Below are 16,289 nucleotides of genomic sequence, written 5' to 3'. Positions count from 1 at the left end.
CTTTTCATGCAACAGACTGCTGTTTGTTGCTTGGTACAGGTATAAATCCATATTTCAGATACTCCACACTGTACTGTCTATACTTCTTTTTTGTTTGATCTGCTTCTACCATTTTCATTATGGAGTAATGATCACTGTCTATTGCCTATTGATTAAGTCTAACCTGAAGTGTTTTGATCAATAAAGGGGAAATTATGACATCATCATAGCTCAGGCAAAACCTGACTCTCTACCTGAAGGCACATAAAATGGAGCCATGATATATTGGTTGGGCTGTGGGTTAGAAAAATGTAGTCAAGACCATTTGAAAGGGCATATTCTTAACTTTCCCCCATTGAATGCCATACTATAACTCACAGGATTTCTGTCATTATGTGATTAGCGTATGGGAATTATACTAGCTAACAGTGTACTGCAGTAGTGAGCAGTAATAATGAGCAGCTGGGCCCTGAAATAAAATGATTTCTTCAGTCCCGTTTTCTCATGATATGCCAAATACAAAAGTGTGACATTGTTTTCAACAATCATATCATGCCTCGAGCAAAGTTTAAGAGAACAGTGGGTTAAAACGGTAGGCAATAACAAACCACCATTGCTAGATACTAGATTTCCTGGAATCTATTTGCTAAGAAAACCATTGTCAAGCTCACAAAATGTATCACACAACAACAGTGTCAAGAGGACCTTCAAGACAATTTTAAAGATGCTTCGCTCAGTAGGGTTGATTCTGGTAAGCAGGAGATCCCCGACCATCATCAAGCTACTGCTCATAAAATTAAAGTAACACAAAAGAAAATTATTGCCACTTAGAATGTAAGAACCCTATACCAAGCAGGAAGATTAGACAATGTGATAAATGAAATGGAAAGACTAAAGATTAACATCATGGAAATTAGCAAAGTTCATTGGATAGGTACTGGAACATGTCAGAATAGAAATCAAACACTAATTTATTCTTGTGGAACATCCGATACTAATGGAGTAGGAATTCTTATGGATGAAAACATGGCAAAAATTGTTTTAGGACATTGGGCAATATCAGAAAGAGTGCTCCTTGTTAGATTCAGAGGACAACCATTTCATTTGGCAATTATACAGGTATATGCACCAACAACAGATGGAACATATGAGGATATAGATGAATTCGATGAAGCGGTTGAACAAGCAAAGAATGGATACAAATCTCAAGATATTGTTATTGCCATGGGAGATCTAAATACTAAAGTAGGTCAAAGTGCTGATGGAAATACCATAGGAAAATTTGGACTAGGGGAAAAAAATGAAAGAGGTGAGAAATGGGTAGAATGGTGCAAGATGAATAATCAGGTCATTATGAATATCTACTTCAAAAACCATCCAAGACGCTTGTGGGCCTGGAAAAGTCCTGGTGATAACATTAGAAATCAAATTGACTTTATTACTATAAACCAAAGATTTAGAAACTCCATGACTCAATGCACAACATATCCAGGAGCAGACTGTAATAGTGATCATAACCCAGTAGTATGTCATGTAAAAGTAAAACTTAAAAAACTAAAGAAGCAAAAACCTGAACAATCCATTGACTACTTGCAATTAATTAAAAAAGAAAACTTAAGACAAAAATTTACAATTGAAGTAAGGAATAGATTTCAAAGTCCAGAAATAAAATCTGTTGAAGATGATAGCAATCAGATAGAAATGAAATTTAACTCTCTAAAGGATGCCTTGGTAGAATCAGCAAAGTCAGTGATTCCTAAAAAAGGAAAAAGAACAAAGAATAAATGGATGACAGATGAAATCAAAAATCTAATGGAAGAAAGGAGACAGAAGAAAGCAAATCTTATAGAATATGTCTTTAGATAAAAAAGTTTAAAGCTGAAGTCAAAAAGCCAAAGAAGAATGGTTAAACCAGGAATGTGAGCAAATAGAAAGAATCCCTATTACCAATCCAAAAAGGTTACATCAACAAATCAAGAATATCACTGGTAAAAAGCTCCTCTGTTCTTCAGGTGGATGTTTGAAAGCAAAGGACGGTACCATTATCATGGAAAAAAATGAGATTATGAACAGATGGACTCAGTATATTCAGGAATTTTTTGAAGATGATCGAAGCGAAAAACCAGAAATTGAGAAATATATTGAAGGTCCAAGTATTTTGAAATCTGAAGTTCGTAATGCAATAAATAAGATGAAGAAAGGAAAGGCAGCAGGTCCTGATGAATTAGTAATAGAATGAATTATCACCCTTGAAGATTATGAAATAGAAAAACTTAGTGATTTAATCAATGACATTTATGAGACTGGAATAGTACCAGAAGAGATGAAAAAAAATCAGTATTTATCACTCTTCCTAAGAAACCTGGAGCAATAGAATGTGAATTACATAGGACCATAAGTTTAATGAGTCATATCACCAAGAGACTTCTAAGAATTTTGATGACAAGATCTAAAAGTAAGATACAAGCTGAAATAGGTAAAGAGCAATGTGGTTTTGTGAAAGACAAAGGTACAAGAAACGTAATATTGATGTTAAGGATACTATCGGAACAAGCTATTCAAGTGCAAAAAGATTTGTTTGATTGTTTTATTGACTACACAAAAGCATTTGATAAAGTGAAGCACAATAAGTTATTTGAAATATTACAGAAAACTCCAGATGTAGATTCAAAAGACCTCCACCTAATCAGAAATCTGTACTGGGAACAAACTGCCGCTGTAAGAATAGATGGAGAAGTGAGTCAGTTTACAAAAATCAAGAGAAGCTTTAGTCAAGGGTGTGTTTTCTCCCCTGATTTATTTTATGTGTACAGTGAAACAATACGTATTACAAAAAAATAAGAGACATCTTGGGTATCAAAGTTGGTGGTGAAAACATCAATAATTTCAGATATGCAGATGACACTGTGTTAATTGCAAATACGGAGGAAGAACTACAAAACTTAATTGATATAGTTGTTGAAGAAAGTGCAAAAATGGGTCTATCTATCAATTGCGAAAAAACAAAATGTATGGTGATATCCAAAAAGAAGGAGAATTCTATCTGTAGGCTGAGAATAAATGGGGAAGACATAAAACAAGTACAGAACTTTTGCTACTTAGGAAGCTGGGTGAGATCAGATGGCAGGTGCGACATGGACATCAAAAGAAGAATAGGGATGGCAAAAGACACCTTTACGAGAATGAGGAGTATAATGACCAACACTAAACTAGGCATGACAACCCGTCTCAGAGTACTGAAATGTTAGGTTTATCCAGTTATGTTATATGGCTCAGAATGTTGGACAATATCTAGTAACATGAGGAAATGAATTGAAGCAGCAGAGATGTAGTTTTTGAGGAGGATGCTAAGAATATCATGGACGAAATGAATATCTAACGAGGATGTCATGAACAGAGCAAACACAAAAAGAGAAATAATGTATGAGATCATGAAAAGGCAACGTAACTTCATTGGAGACGTGATTAGGAAAGAGGATTTAGAATGCACTGTAATTATGGGAAAGATTGAAGGGAAGAAAGCAAGAGAAAGACAAAGACAAATGAAGATGGAGACAGCAGCCAGAGAACTGGAAATGAATACCAATGAATTGATCCACTTGACCCGAAACAGGATTGTGTGGGCCATGGCAGTCAAAGCTCAAACTGGGCACGGCACCTGATGATGATGATAATCAGTTCCAAGAACAGCAGCAAGTAAATGAAGTAAAGACAATTTCTGTGAGTAATTAAGTTGTGTCAGTTAATTTCAGAGGTGCCAGAAAAGATTCTCAGTATCTCTTGTGCCACTGCTCCAAAGTACCAGAAAATACCTAATGCAGAACTATGCCGTCAGAAGCTACTTAAGCTATTTGCAAAGTAAATATGAGGTAATTACCAACATTTAATACCCAGAGAAAGGCATGATTTATCACTTTTCATATATTAATTATCTTACCAGGTGCAAGTTAAGTCATCAGTGACTGTCACATATAAAAATGCAATTAGGACAATTAACAATTAAAATTAATTACAGGAACCTTGGTAAAATTCTGCGAGGATGTTTTGGGAAAATTAAAGAAATGTACCAGAGGAAAAGCAAATTGTGACCATGTTTCATTACCAGCTTGGGAGGTCTGTGAACCCACTGTGATTGATAAATTGCAACTTTTACATTGCTAATGTCATAAGCAATTTTCAAACAAAATCATATATAACTTCTCCTGTAGTGTTGATATCAAGACTCCATTCAAACAAAACTCACTGTAAAACAAAAAAAATAGGGAGTGAGGGGTTCAGAACAGTTGCTCATAAGACCATAAGACATAGGAGCAGAATTAGGCCATTCAGCCCATCGAGTCTGCTCCGCCATTTCATCATGAGTGATCCTGGATCCCACTCAACCCCTCACACCTGCCTTCTCACCATATCCTTTGATGCCCTGACCGATCAGGAATCGATCAACTTCCACCTTAAATATACCCATGGACTTGGCCTCAACTGCAGTCTGTGGCAGAGCATTCCACAGATTCACTACTCTCTGACTAAAATAAATCCTACTTTCCTCTGTTCTAAAAGGCCACTCTTCAACTTTGAGGCTGTGACCTCCAGTTCTGGATGCCCCCACCATAGGAAACATCCTATCTGGTCCTTTCAACAGTCGGTTAGTTTCCATGAGATCCCCCCGCATTCTTCTAAATTCCAGTGAGTACAGGCCCAAGGCTGCCAAACGCGCCTCATATGTTAACCCCTTCATTCCTGGAATCACCCTTGTGAACCTTCTCTAGACTCTGTCCAATGACAACACATCCTTTGAGATATGGGGCCCTAAACTGTTGACAATAGTCCAAGTGTGGCCTGACTAGTGTCTTGTAAAGGCTCAGCATTATCTCCTTGCTTTTATATTCTATTCTCCTTGAAATAAATGCCAACCTTGCATTTGCTTTCTTTAAATTACCTGTAAATTAACCTCCTGGGAGTATTGCACAAGGACTCCTCAGTCCCTCCGCACTTCTGCCCATTTAGATAATAGTCTGTACTATTGTTCCTTTTACCAAAATGCATATTGTACATTTCCCAACACTGTATTCCATCTGGCACTTTCTTGCACTTCATGCCAGCTGTAACTGTAATTTAAATAATGGAAGCTGAACTCCAGCTGCCAGAAGTTGTGTTTTACTGTAACTGGCGCTGGAGTTCAGCTTCCATTATTTAACTTATATAATATGGACACAGAGACACAAGCTTCTAAAAGTGGTGATGCAGCTTAATTAAGTACATTTAAAAAATAAACAAACAATGATCGTTTTGCTGAACACCTACGCTCTCTCCGCCAGAGAAAGCAGGATCTCCCAGTGGCCACGCATTTTAATTCCACGTCCCATTCCCATTCTGATATGTCTATCCACGGCCTCCTCTACTGTAAAGATGAAGCCACACTCAGGTTGGAGGAATAACACCTTAGATTCCGTCTGGGTAGCCTCCAACCTGATGGCATGAACATTGACTTCTCTAACTTCCGCTAATGCCCCACCTCCCCCTCGTACCCCATCCGTTATTTATTTATATACATACATGTTTTCTCTCACTCTCCTTTTTCTCCCTCTGTCCCTCTGACTATACCCCTTGCCCATCCTCTGGGTTTTTCTCCCCCCTCCCTCTTTTCCTTCTCCCTGGACCTCCTGTCCCATGATCCTCTCATATCCCTTTTGCCAATCACCTGTTCAGCTCTTGGCTCCATCCCTCCCCCTCCTGTCTTCTCCTATCATTTTGGATCTCCCCCTCCCCTTCCCACTTTCAAATCTCTTACTAGCTCTTCCTTCAGTTAGTCCTGACGAAGGGTCTCGGCCCAAAACGTCGACTGTACCTCTTCCTAGAGATGCTGCCTGGCCTGCTGCGTTCACCAGCAACCTTGATGTGTGTTGCTTGAATTTCCAGCATCTGCAGAATTCCTCGTGTTTGCATTTTTAAACAAACAATGATGTTAACTTCCAGAGAGCCAGGATTGATAAGCATCAAAGTTATGCTAAAATGTTCAGCTTTCTTACAGTAACATTCAAGAGGACCGCAGGCTTGTGTGCCTCATTGACCTGGAGAGCTATGTTGGGTGGAGTCAGGGCTTTATGCTTTGACTCTTTGCTGGGTCAGCCATGGCAAACATGTCAAAGGTTAGAGGACAGACTATAAGTGGTCCACCAGTCCTCCAGGTTTCGAGGGTTCAGCTCAGAGCTAACAACCCTGACTGGTAAACCAAAATTGTTAAGGAAACAGCAGTGAAGAACCCTTCCACATCCGAATGCAACAGTATTCCTGAGTCGCTACCCGGGACTTGCATGACTGACAGTGGTAAAGACTGAGAGGCAGCTACTGGCATGATGAAGGAAGCCATGAACATTGCCAGAGATGGAGGACATTCACTGCAGTCCCAAATGCCAGTGGCATAACAGGCAATAAGTAAGACTTAAAGTGAATCTCAGCAGGTCTCTTGAGCACACCTCACTCACCAATTCAGTGCACAGGAGCTGCAGCCTTACCTGAAACTCAATAAACAGGACTTACAAGTCCAATAGAGTGAAAGTCGAGGAGTCTTCCTCTTCCCTGCTGACTTCTTCTATCTTGAGGTAGCCACATTATATGTTGATTTCATATGGATGTTGCGGAAAGAGTGCCCTTAAGGAGTAATGCTGCTCACTAATTAGTGGGCAGTAAGGTTTTTTTACCTTTATTTATTTCAGAGATAGGGCACAGAACAGTCACTACCAGCCCAACAAGCTGCATCACCCAGCAAGCCAAATATTCAACCATAACCTAATCACGGGACAATTTACAATGATCAATTAACCTACTAACCAGTACATCTTTGGACTGTGGGAGGAAACCGGAACACCTGGAGGAAATCTATGCACTCATGGCAGAGGAATGTATTCAAGTTCAGTCCATCTTTCTGTCATTCCTCTTGTTGTTCTTGACCATTCCGAACAAACCTAACAGCTTTCTTACATTTATACTGCTTTTTTTCTGCCACTTGGATCACTTTACATATAAGTGATTTTTTTTTTCAGATACTTTTTCACATAGATGGTCTAAAAGCTTCAAGCAATGGAGTTCCCAAACACCCAGAGTTGATGCTGTGAAAGCTGATTCTCTGAATACACAAAACTTCCAACTATTAATAGACCAGCTATTGACGTGCTAAGTGATAATATCAATCTAGTCTGCAAACTTCCTTTAACTTGGCCTGTTTTGTCTGATTTGATTCAAGCCCAATTAACTTAACCCAATTGTCTTACACTGCATCTGTTGAGTAATTATCCCCATGTTGGACAGCAGTCAGTGCTCTACAGATAGCACTGTTTGTTTGCAAAGCTGTCCGTATAACTTCAGACTGATTATTGCTTTCTATTTACATTAAAAACTGAAGGCTGGCTCCCATTTATGACAAGCTGGGAAAAGAATATTGGTTGAAAGTTTAACTGACTCAAAAACAACTCTTTAATCTCCAGAAGCTCCTATCTGCTATGTTAGAAAGCAGAGCTTGGCAAAAAAAGCCCCCTGTCCATCACACCTTATTTTCCCCTACCACTTTTTGTCCCACATGTGCTGATGAATTCCCTTTTGATTAATTTGCCACATACCTAAACTAGGTAATTGACCTACCTGTATATCTTTGGGATGTGAGAGAAAACCAGAACACCCAGCATAAACACACAGGCAAACTCCACACAATCAGAACCCAAAGTCAGAATTGAACTTGGGTCCTTGGAGTACTAAGACAGCAGCACTAAATTCTGCACAGACAGAAGGATGCATTCAATTTCTAGGCACTGGGCTCTTGATGTCATGGTCTGGATCGGGGTCCCTTTAAATTTACCTTGTTTATGTTACGATCTGGACAGTTGATTCCCTGTTTTCCTGTGTCCCTCGACTTCGGTGATTAGAGGCAATTAACACTCGGCTGAACTGGTAGTTTATAGTCTCTGGCTTTCAGCCGTTCGGTGCAGGAGCATCTGCAAAGTCATCCAAGGTATGGTGTGCCGATGTCATCTGGCCAGAGCAAGCCTAGTCTCTGCCGAAGTGAGTGCCGATAATTCGCCCTACCTCACCAGAGCAACCCTGTCCAGTTATCTCTCCAAAGTGAGCCTGCGAAGTTTCCTCACCAAGGTGGGTCCGTCTGTCAACCCGCCGGAGGGAATCAGGAACCGCTGTCTACTGTTCCCGGACCGAGTCGAGAGCTCGCCACTACCTGGAGGCTCCAAGTCAAGTCCTGGCTCCAGCGGCATTCAAGTACCAAGTCAAGTCCTGTCCCTGGCGGCATTCAAGCACCGAGTCAAGTCCTGGCCCTGGCTGCTTCCCAGTTCTGAGTCATGTCCTGGCCCTGCCGATCCGTGATTCCTGTCCTACCCCCTTGTCTGAATCCCTTCTGTGCCCCTCTCGCCTCTAGCCCTCATATGCAGCCCCCACCTGCACTTCAGTCTAGTTCCATCGCTGGAGCTAGATAGGTACTGTCTGGTGTTCATTCGCGTTGGTCTTGTTTTGTCCTCGCCTCCATGGGGTAAGTCAGGCCGTCTTGCCATTGCCCCGCGGAGGGTCATGAGTCCCGGCCCTATGTCCTGTGCCCAAGGAGGGGTCCCAGCTCCCTGTTCTGTGTGTGAGTCCTGGCCCTATATCCTGTACCCAAGGAGGGGTCTCGGCTCTCTGTTCTGTGTATGTGCCCGTGGTTCCATGTACCTGCTCCCTGAGACCGAGGCTCTGTGTTCCCATGTTCCTCCTCTCCCTAGCCCATTTCATGTCCATGCCTGGTTCTGGGGTCCGAGCCCGAGGCAAGACCCACGTACTGGGTCCTTGCACAGTCTCAGGCTCAGAGTCCATACCCTAGCCTCTTCATGTCTCCTCTAGTTGTGGGAGCCGATTCCAAGTCCTAGCCCAGACCCTTGGTCCCAGCCTAGTCGTAGTCCTGAGTCCTCGTCCAGTTCGCTACTCCTGCTCCTGCCTTGCTCCCCTGATATTGAACAATAAACTAAATTTAATTAACCTCACAAGATGTATCTTGCATTTGGGTCCACCCTTGCTCCCAATGCCCCGCCATTGTGACACTCGATTATAAACAGGATATAGAAGTGCTGGAGAAAAATGCTTTATCAAATGATACCAGTGATGAAAAGTTATGTATCTTTCAAACACTGAGCAGGTCGGGGCTCTTTTCTATAGAAGGGTGACCTGTTAAGATTTTGGATGTGAGGGATGAGAGCAAAGATGGCCACAAGCAGGACTGGAATTATAAACATCACTAAATAAATCCAAAAGAGTTAAGGGGGAGCTAAATATCGGGAAAAGGAACCAAGGTGCATAGTGATAGGATTAGATAAAGAAAGATTAGATAGAGTGGGCTGTGAAACAAGTATGGATTGGCTGGACAAAATGGATTGTTGCTGCTGAAAATGCTGCACAATAGAGAAATGATTATAGAAATACAAGGTAATTCTCACAAAGGTTTCCAAACTCCCCACTAATTGAGCAATGAAAACCTCAGTAAACAAAATAAATGGCCATTATTCCTCTTGTTCTGAGACACATTCACAGTCATTGAAATTATAACAGATGATCAGCAGCAGGTAATTACAGTGATAAATTCCAATGACCACTTAACTGAGGAGAGTTGATGGAAATGTTCAGTTCATAGCATTTGCTAGATAGTAGTGAATTTATAATAATCCACTTTGGAACTAAACACCTTCTACTAAGATGGCATTGCATTCAGACAACCAAAGGTGTATTTATCTTTTTTAAATGTGTTTTTTTATGTTTATAAGATAATGCTGGACTTTAAGAACTTCAGGTACTGCAGGTCTACCCAATCAGCAGGCTGCCCATTGGCGGAGGAGCTGGACTTGGTGCGGACTGCATTACTGCCTGCTGCAGAGAGGCATTGGTGTCGGTGCATGAATGAGGTGTGCAGTCTAACAAGCAGGTGATTGTCTTGGAAGTTCCTCTTGCAATCGCAAGACCCTGTTGGACATTGCTAATGTAAAGCACTGCAAATTTGTTTCCCTTGTTCATTGGAGGGGAGCCTCAGTTTTAGTGAGGACTGGGCCTCAACCATTCACTTGCCTGCTGCAGCAGTCCAGGAGAGGGGGCTCCAGAGGTGGTGCAGCATGGAATTCATGCTGTGTTGGGGGCTGGCCCCTCCCATTGGTGCTGCCCTCTAGTGTTTGCTTGGTGGAAGACAAGCTGCACGGTGTGTGTACATTCATCTGCGGACTGCTGAGAACTGCTTGACCTTGCCAAAAACACATGCAACATTATATTTACATGACAAGTCTCTCAGACACTTGGGCTATATATTTTTTTGTGCGACTGCATATTTTCTTGCTATATGTACCTTGTGCTGTGTTTGTCGGTATTTTGTTTTGTACCTTGGTCCTGGAGGAATGCTGTTTCTTTTGGCTGTATTCATGGGTATTCATGTATGGTTGAATGACAATCAGACTGGAACTTGAACTTGAAGCACAAAATCAAGCCCTGGATAACAAGAAATATTGAGGTTCTGGTCAAGATAATGAGAATTGCCAGATATAGGCTTCTGGGATCAAGTGAATTTCTTAAGGATTTTACAATATGTCGGAGTACACCTACAAGGAAAATCAGATAATAATGGGAAATCAGGGGAGGGCAAAAGGGAGACTTGTGATAGCTTTGGTAGATAAAAGAAAGGAGAATCCAAAGATTCTCTACTGTTTTACTGAGGGAAAATGAGTAACTCAGGATAGAATAGTGCACCTTGAAGATTGGAGGGGTTGCCTATGTACAGAGAAGATAGATGAAGACAGGGTGGTAGATGTCTACATGACTTTTCACAAAGCATTTGTCAAGACACCATGTGGCAGGATAGCCTAGAAGGTTATGTCACATGGAATCCAGAGTAAGCTAGCCTACGAGAATCGAAATTGGCTTGACAGTAGGAGTCAAAGAGCAGTGTTAAAGGATTGCTCTTTCAGACTGAAGATTTGAGAAGATACCATCTGGGTACTGTAAGGATCAAGCACCTTTATTCTCTTCCAAATTGCTAATGTAAGTGACAAACAGCAGTGGATCGAGCATTGATCCCTGCTGTTTGTCATTTATATTAGCAATTTGGAAGAGCATGAGGGTGGCATGGTCATTAAGTTTTCAGGTAACATGAAAATTGATGGTATAATGGAGAGTGAATATGGTTACATTGAGATCCTGATTATCTAATCCAATAGACAGCAGAGTTGCATTTTGATAAGACAACCAGAACAGGACATAAACAGTTACAGTATGGCTCCAGGAAGGGTTGTAGAGATATGAGTACATAGTTTCTTGAAAATGGCACACAGTTAATGGGGTAGCATGGTAGCATAGTGGTTAGCACAGCACTTTACAGTACAGACAACCCGGGTTCAATTTCTGCCTCTGCCTGTAATAAGCTTGTATGTTCTCCCCAGGACCGTGTGGATTTCCTCTGAGTGCTCTGGTTTCCTCTCACAGTCCAAAGACATACGAATGGTGGGTTAATTGGTCTTTGAAAATTGTCCTGTGATTAAGCTAGCAGTAAATCGAGGGATTGCTGGGCAGAGTGTCTCGAAGGGTTGGAAGGGCCTATTCCGTGCTGTATCTCAATAAAATAAAAAGAAACTTAAACAGGATAGTGAAAAATGCACTTAGCTTGCTCACCTTCATCAGTCACTGAGACAGATCATAGAGCAGGATATAGACTATAGGAGTTGGAAAGCCATGGTGATAAGGCCACATTTGGAATACTGTATACAGTTCTGATTGCTCTGCTATAGGAAGAATGTCGTTAAACTGGAAAGGGTTCAAAAAGGATTTATGAGGAAGTTATTGGGACTGGAAGGCTTGGGACTTAAGAGGCTGGATAGGCCAAGACATTTCTCCTGGAGTGTAGAAGGCTGAAAGGTGACATTATAGAGTCTTATAAAACCAGGATGTGAATTGATAATGTGAATAGCCGTAGTCCTTTCCCTAAAATCTTTGAGTCTAAAACTAGAGGGGTTAGATTTAAAGTATGAGGGAATGGTTTAAATGACCAGAGTGGCAACTTTTTCACACAGAGGATGGTACATATATGGATCAAGCTGCCAAAGGAAATTGTGCAATTACAATATTTAAAAAGCATTTGAACAGGTGCATGGATGGGAACGGTTTAGAGTGATACAGGCCATGGTTCACACGGATGAACTAAGCTGAAAGGCCTGCTTTCCTCGCTGCCTATGTCTATGAGTCTATGACTGCATTATTGGATTGGCTACCCAACAGGAAACATTAAAGCAAATGTACAATGAGGGGAAAAAATATCTTGAAAATCATTTAGAGAGTAGCAGGTAATTTTTTCACTCTTCTGGACAATATCCTTCCTTCAAAACAAACTACCCTAGAAATATATTCCTTAGTCATTATCTCAATTTTTTTGGCTGTGGCTGTGCAGACTCAAGTGCTCACCCTCACATCAGAAGTAGTAATGTTTCAAAATATATTGAACAAAATTTAAGCTCAAATATATTTAAAAGTTACAAGTTGGCCGTGTTATCGAGACTTAGCTGTGAGCTATTCTTCATTGTGAGTTCAATATTCCAATCTTTTCTGAAGATAGGGATACTCACAGAGATGAAGGGATGGTATTATTGATCAAATATACTATTACAACGTTGCTATCAAGTTGCAAGATTCAGATTTATTTATCACAGGTACATCAAAACATACAGTGAGATGCACCATTTGTGTTAACAACCAATACACCCAAGGATGTGCTAGGGGCTGCCCACAGAGTCACCACACATTCTGACACCAACATGGCATGCCCGCAATGTTCAGCAGAATAACACAGAACACAACAAAACAGACAGAACAACAGCAAAACATGTCCTGTCTTAATGCACCTACACAGTCCTCCAACCCCAGGACAAGCCGACCTCAGCCTCAAGCCTCCAGTGGACTTGGACTTGCAAACATCAGGCCTTCAACATCCCCAGTGGACTCAGATTTGCAGAGTTGGAGCTCCAGGTACCCAGACTTCCTATTAACCTTCAGGGTTCGTCCACATCGCTGGCATTCCAATGCGGAGGAAAGTCTTAGTTGACACTGGTGTGACTTCTAATTCCTCCACATTCCTGTCCCTGACTCCTAACTCCCCTCTCTTTCTCCAAAACCATCTTTATGAACCTATAAAACAACTTAAAAACAACTAAGTTTGAGTTTCAATCTCGAAAGAGACCATGGGTAAAAGAACACAATCACTTTCATTGGTGAGAGAGAATATTTATAAGGAGAAAGATATCATTAGATACTCTTTGGTCTGTGGAACTTGATTCTTGATATTAGCAATGAATATATTATTCAGACACTAAGGTTGCCTCCAGCAACGACAGACCAACGATTTTCAGCAACAGATCAACAGTTTTAATAGGATGCATAAACCAAGTGAGGAACTGAGGATGGAAGTGAATTTCTCAAGATTACTTAAAAAATATTAGAGTCAACAATTCAAGTGATGAATAATTAACTAGATAAGAGAACAATAACGATGATGACCAAACTATTCAAAACTACACCAAACAAAGAAAAAATGTAACACAGTAGTTCACAATTCAGTAATTATAGATTTTGGCAGACAAAATTTAATAGATGAAAACCTTGAAAATAGGAGTAGGATTGGACTATGTGACCCCTTGAAGCTACTCCGACACTCAGTTGATCTTACCATTAGCTTTAATTCCATGTTTCAGCCTGATCTTTTGTACCCTTTTGTCCCATTGTAGTCCAAATATCTGACTTAATCTTGAATGTACTTAACAGTAAGATGAAGAATTTCGGATTTACATCTTTTTCTGTCATAAGTGGCCAACTGGTCTCTTAGACCAAGACTGTTCCCCTTGGTTTTACACTCCCCCAACAGGGAAGACTTGTCCTACATAAGCCTATTCATTACCTTATATATGTCAATCAGAATACCACATTTTTTAAAAAAACACTATTCTGCTCAGTCATTCCTTATAAGACAATTCCCACAACTCATGAATCTATCTGATGAACTTTGACTGCACAGCCTTATAAGTAAGTAAATCCTTCTTCAAAACCACCAAAAATTAGATGCAGTACTCCAGGAATGGTCTCACCAAAGCCTATTCAGTTTTAACAAGACTTTGCACTCTTGTAATCCATCTCCTCTGGAATAAAGATCAATATTTTGTTTGTCTACCATCTTTGTCCTCGCTGACTTAACTTGTCTAAATCGCTTTATTGACATTTTGGCCAAGGAGTTGTTTCAAACTGTTTTTGGTATTAACACAGCATTGTGGGTCATCCAAACATTGTTTATGAGAGCGACATAAAGATCAAGGACTTCCATTACAAGAATCAACAATCCAAAGTGCAAAAGAATGTGCGAGTCCTCGTGCAGACTTCCTTAAAGGTTATCTTGCAGGTTGGGTCAGTGGTGAGGAAGGTAAATGCAATGTTAGCATTCATTTTGAGAGAATTAGAATATAAAAGCAAGATGTAGTGCTGAAACTTTATAAGGCACTGGTGAGATCTCACTTGCAGTATTGTGAGCAGCTTTGGGCCTCTTATTTGAGAAAGGATGTCCTGACATTGCGGAGGATTCAGGGGAGATTCACAAGAATGATTCTGGGAATGAAAGAATTATCATATGAGGCATAACAGATGACTCTGGGCCTTTATTTGATGGAATTTAGAACAATGAAGGGGGATCTCATTGAAACCTATTGAATGTCAAATGGCCCAGATAGAGTGGATGTGGAAATGTTTCCTGTGGTGGGGTAGGGGAGTCTAGGACCAGAGGGCACAGCCTCAGAATAGAGGGACATCCATTTAGGACAGAGATGAGGAGAAATTTCGTTAGCCAGAGTAGTGAATCTGTGGAATTCATTGCCACAGGCATCTGTGGAGGCCAAGTCATTGAGTGTATCTGAGGTGGAGGTTGATAGGTTCTTGATTAGTCAGAGCATGAAAGGTTATGGGGAGAAGGCAGGAGAATGGGGTTGAGGGATGTGAAAGCACAGAGGAACATCTGGAGAAATATCTGAAACGCTCATTCGCTGCTGTCGTTACTGCGTGGTCGGGAAACTTTCGGAGGGTAGGCCTCAAAATCCCCGGCTTTGCCTGTTGTTGGTGACCGAGATTGAGGTCAAATCGTTTGGACAGAGATGGCGCTCAGTACTCGGTGTCAGAGAGCTGATCAGAACTCTAAGTTTTCAGATGACTCAGAGTCGGACTATGGTCGGCATGGCAGGGAGAGTTCTTCCTTCTCCCGTCTGCGTGAGATGTAGGGCATTTGAGAGACTTTGAACTTTTACTGTGCTCATGGACTTACTTCATCAATTTATGGTATTGTTGCACTGTTGTAACTATATGTTATAATTCTGGTATCTGTCCCCCACTTTCCTTTGCTACATCGACGACTGCATTGGCGCTGCTTCCTGCACGCATGCAGAGCTCGTTGACTTTATTAACTTTGCCTCCAACTTTCACCCTGCCCTCAAGTTTACCTGGTCCATTTCCGACACCTCCCTCCCCTTTCTAGATCTTTCTGTCTCTGTCTCTGGAGACAGCTTATCCACTGATGTCTACTATAAGCCTACTGACTCTCACAGCTATCTGGACTATTCCTCTTCTCACCCTGTCTCTTGCAAAAACGCCATCCCCTTCTGGCAATTCCTCCGTCTCCGCGGCATCTGCTCTCAAGATGAGGCTTTTCATTCTAGGACGAGGGAGATGTCTTCTTTTTTTTAAAGAAAAGGGCTTCCCATCCTCCACTATCAACTTTGCTCTTAAACGCATCTCCCCCATTTCATGTACATCTGCTCTCACTCCATCCTCCCACCACCCCACTAGGAATAGGGTTCCCCTGGTCCTCACCTACCACCCCACCAGCCTCCGGGTCCAACATATTATTCTCCGTAACTTCCGCCACCTCCAACGGGATCCCGCCACTAAGCACATCTTTCCCTCCCCCCCCCCTGCATTCCGCAGGGATCGCTCCCTACGCGACTCCCTTGTCCATTCGTTCCCCCCCCCCCCCATCCCTCCCCACTGATCTCCCTCTTGGCACTTATCCGTGTAAGCGGAACAAGTGCTACACATGCCCTTACACTTCATCCCTTACCACCATTCAGGGCCCCAAACAGTCCTTCCAGGTGAGGCAACACTTCACCTGTGAGTCGGCTGGGGTGATACACTGCGTCCAGCGCTCCCGATGTGACCTTTTATATATTGGCGAGACCCGACGCAGACTGGGAGACCACTTTGCTGAACACCTACGCTCTGTCCACCAG

The sequence above is a fragment of the Mobula hypostoma genome, chromosome 6 (assembly GCF_963921235.1).
Source record: "Mobula hypostoma chromosome 6, sMobHyp1.1, whole genome shotgun sequence".
In the NCBI taxonomy this organism is placed as follows: Eukaryota; Metazoa; Chordata; class Chondrichthyes; order Myliobatiformes; family Myliobatidae; genus Mobula; species Mobula hypostoma.
The sequence above is the reverse complement of the archived record's forward strand: the minus strand, read 5'-3'. Positions refer to the sequence as shown.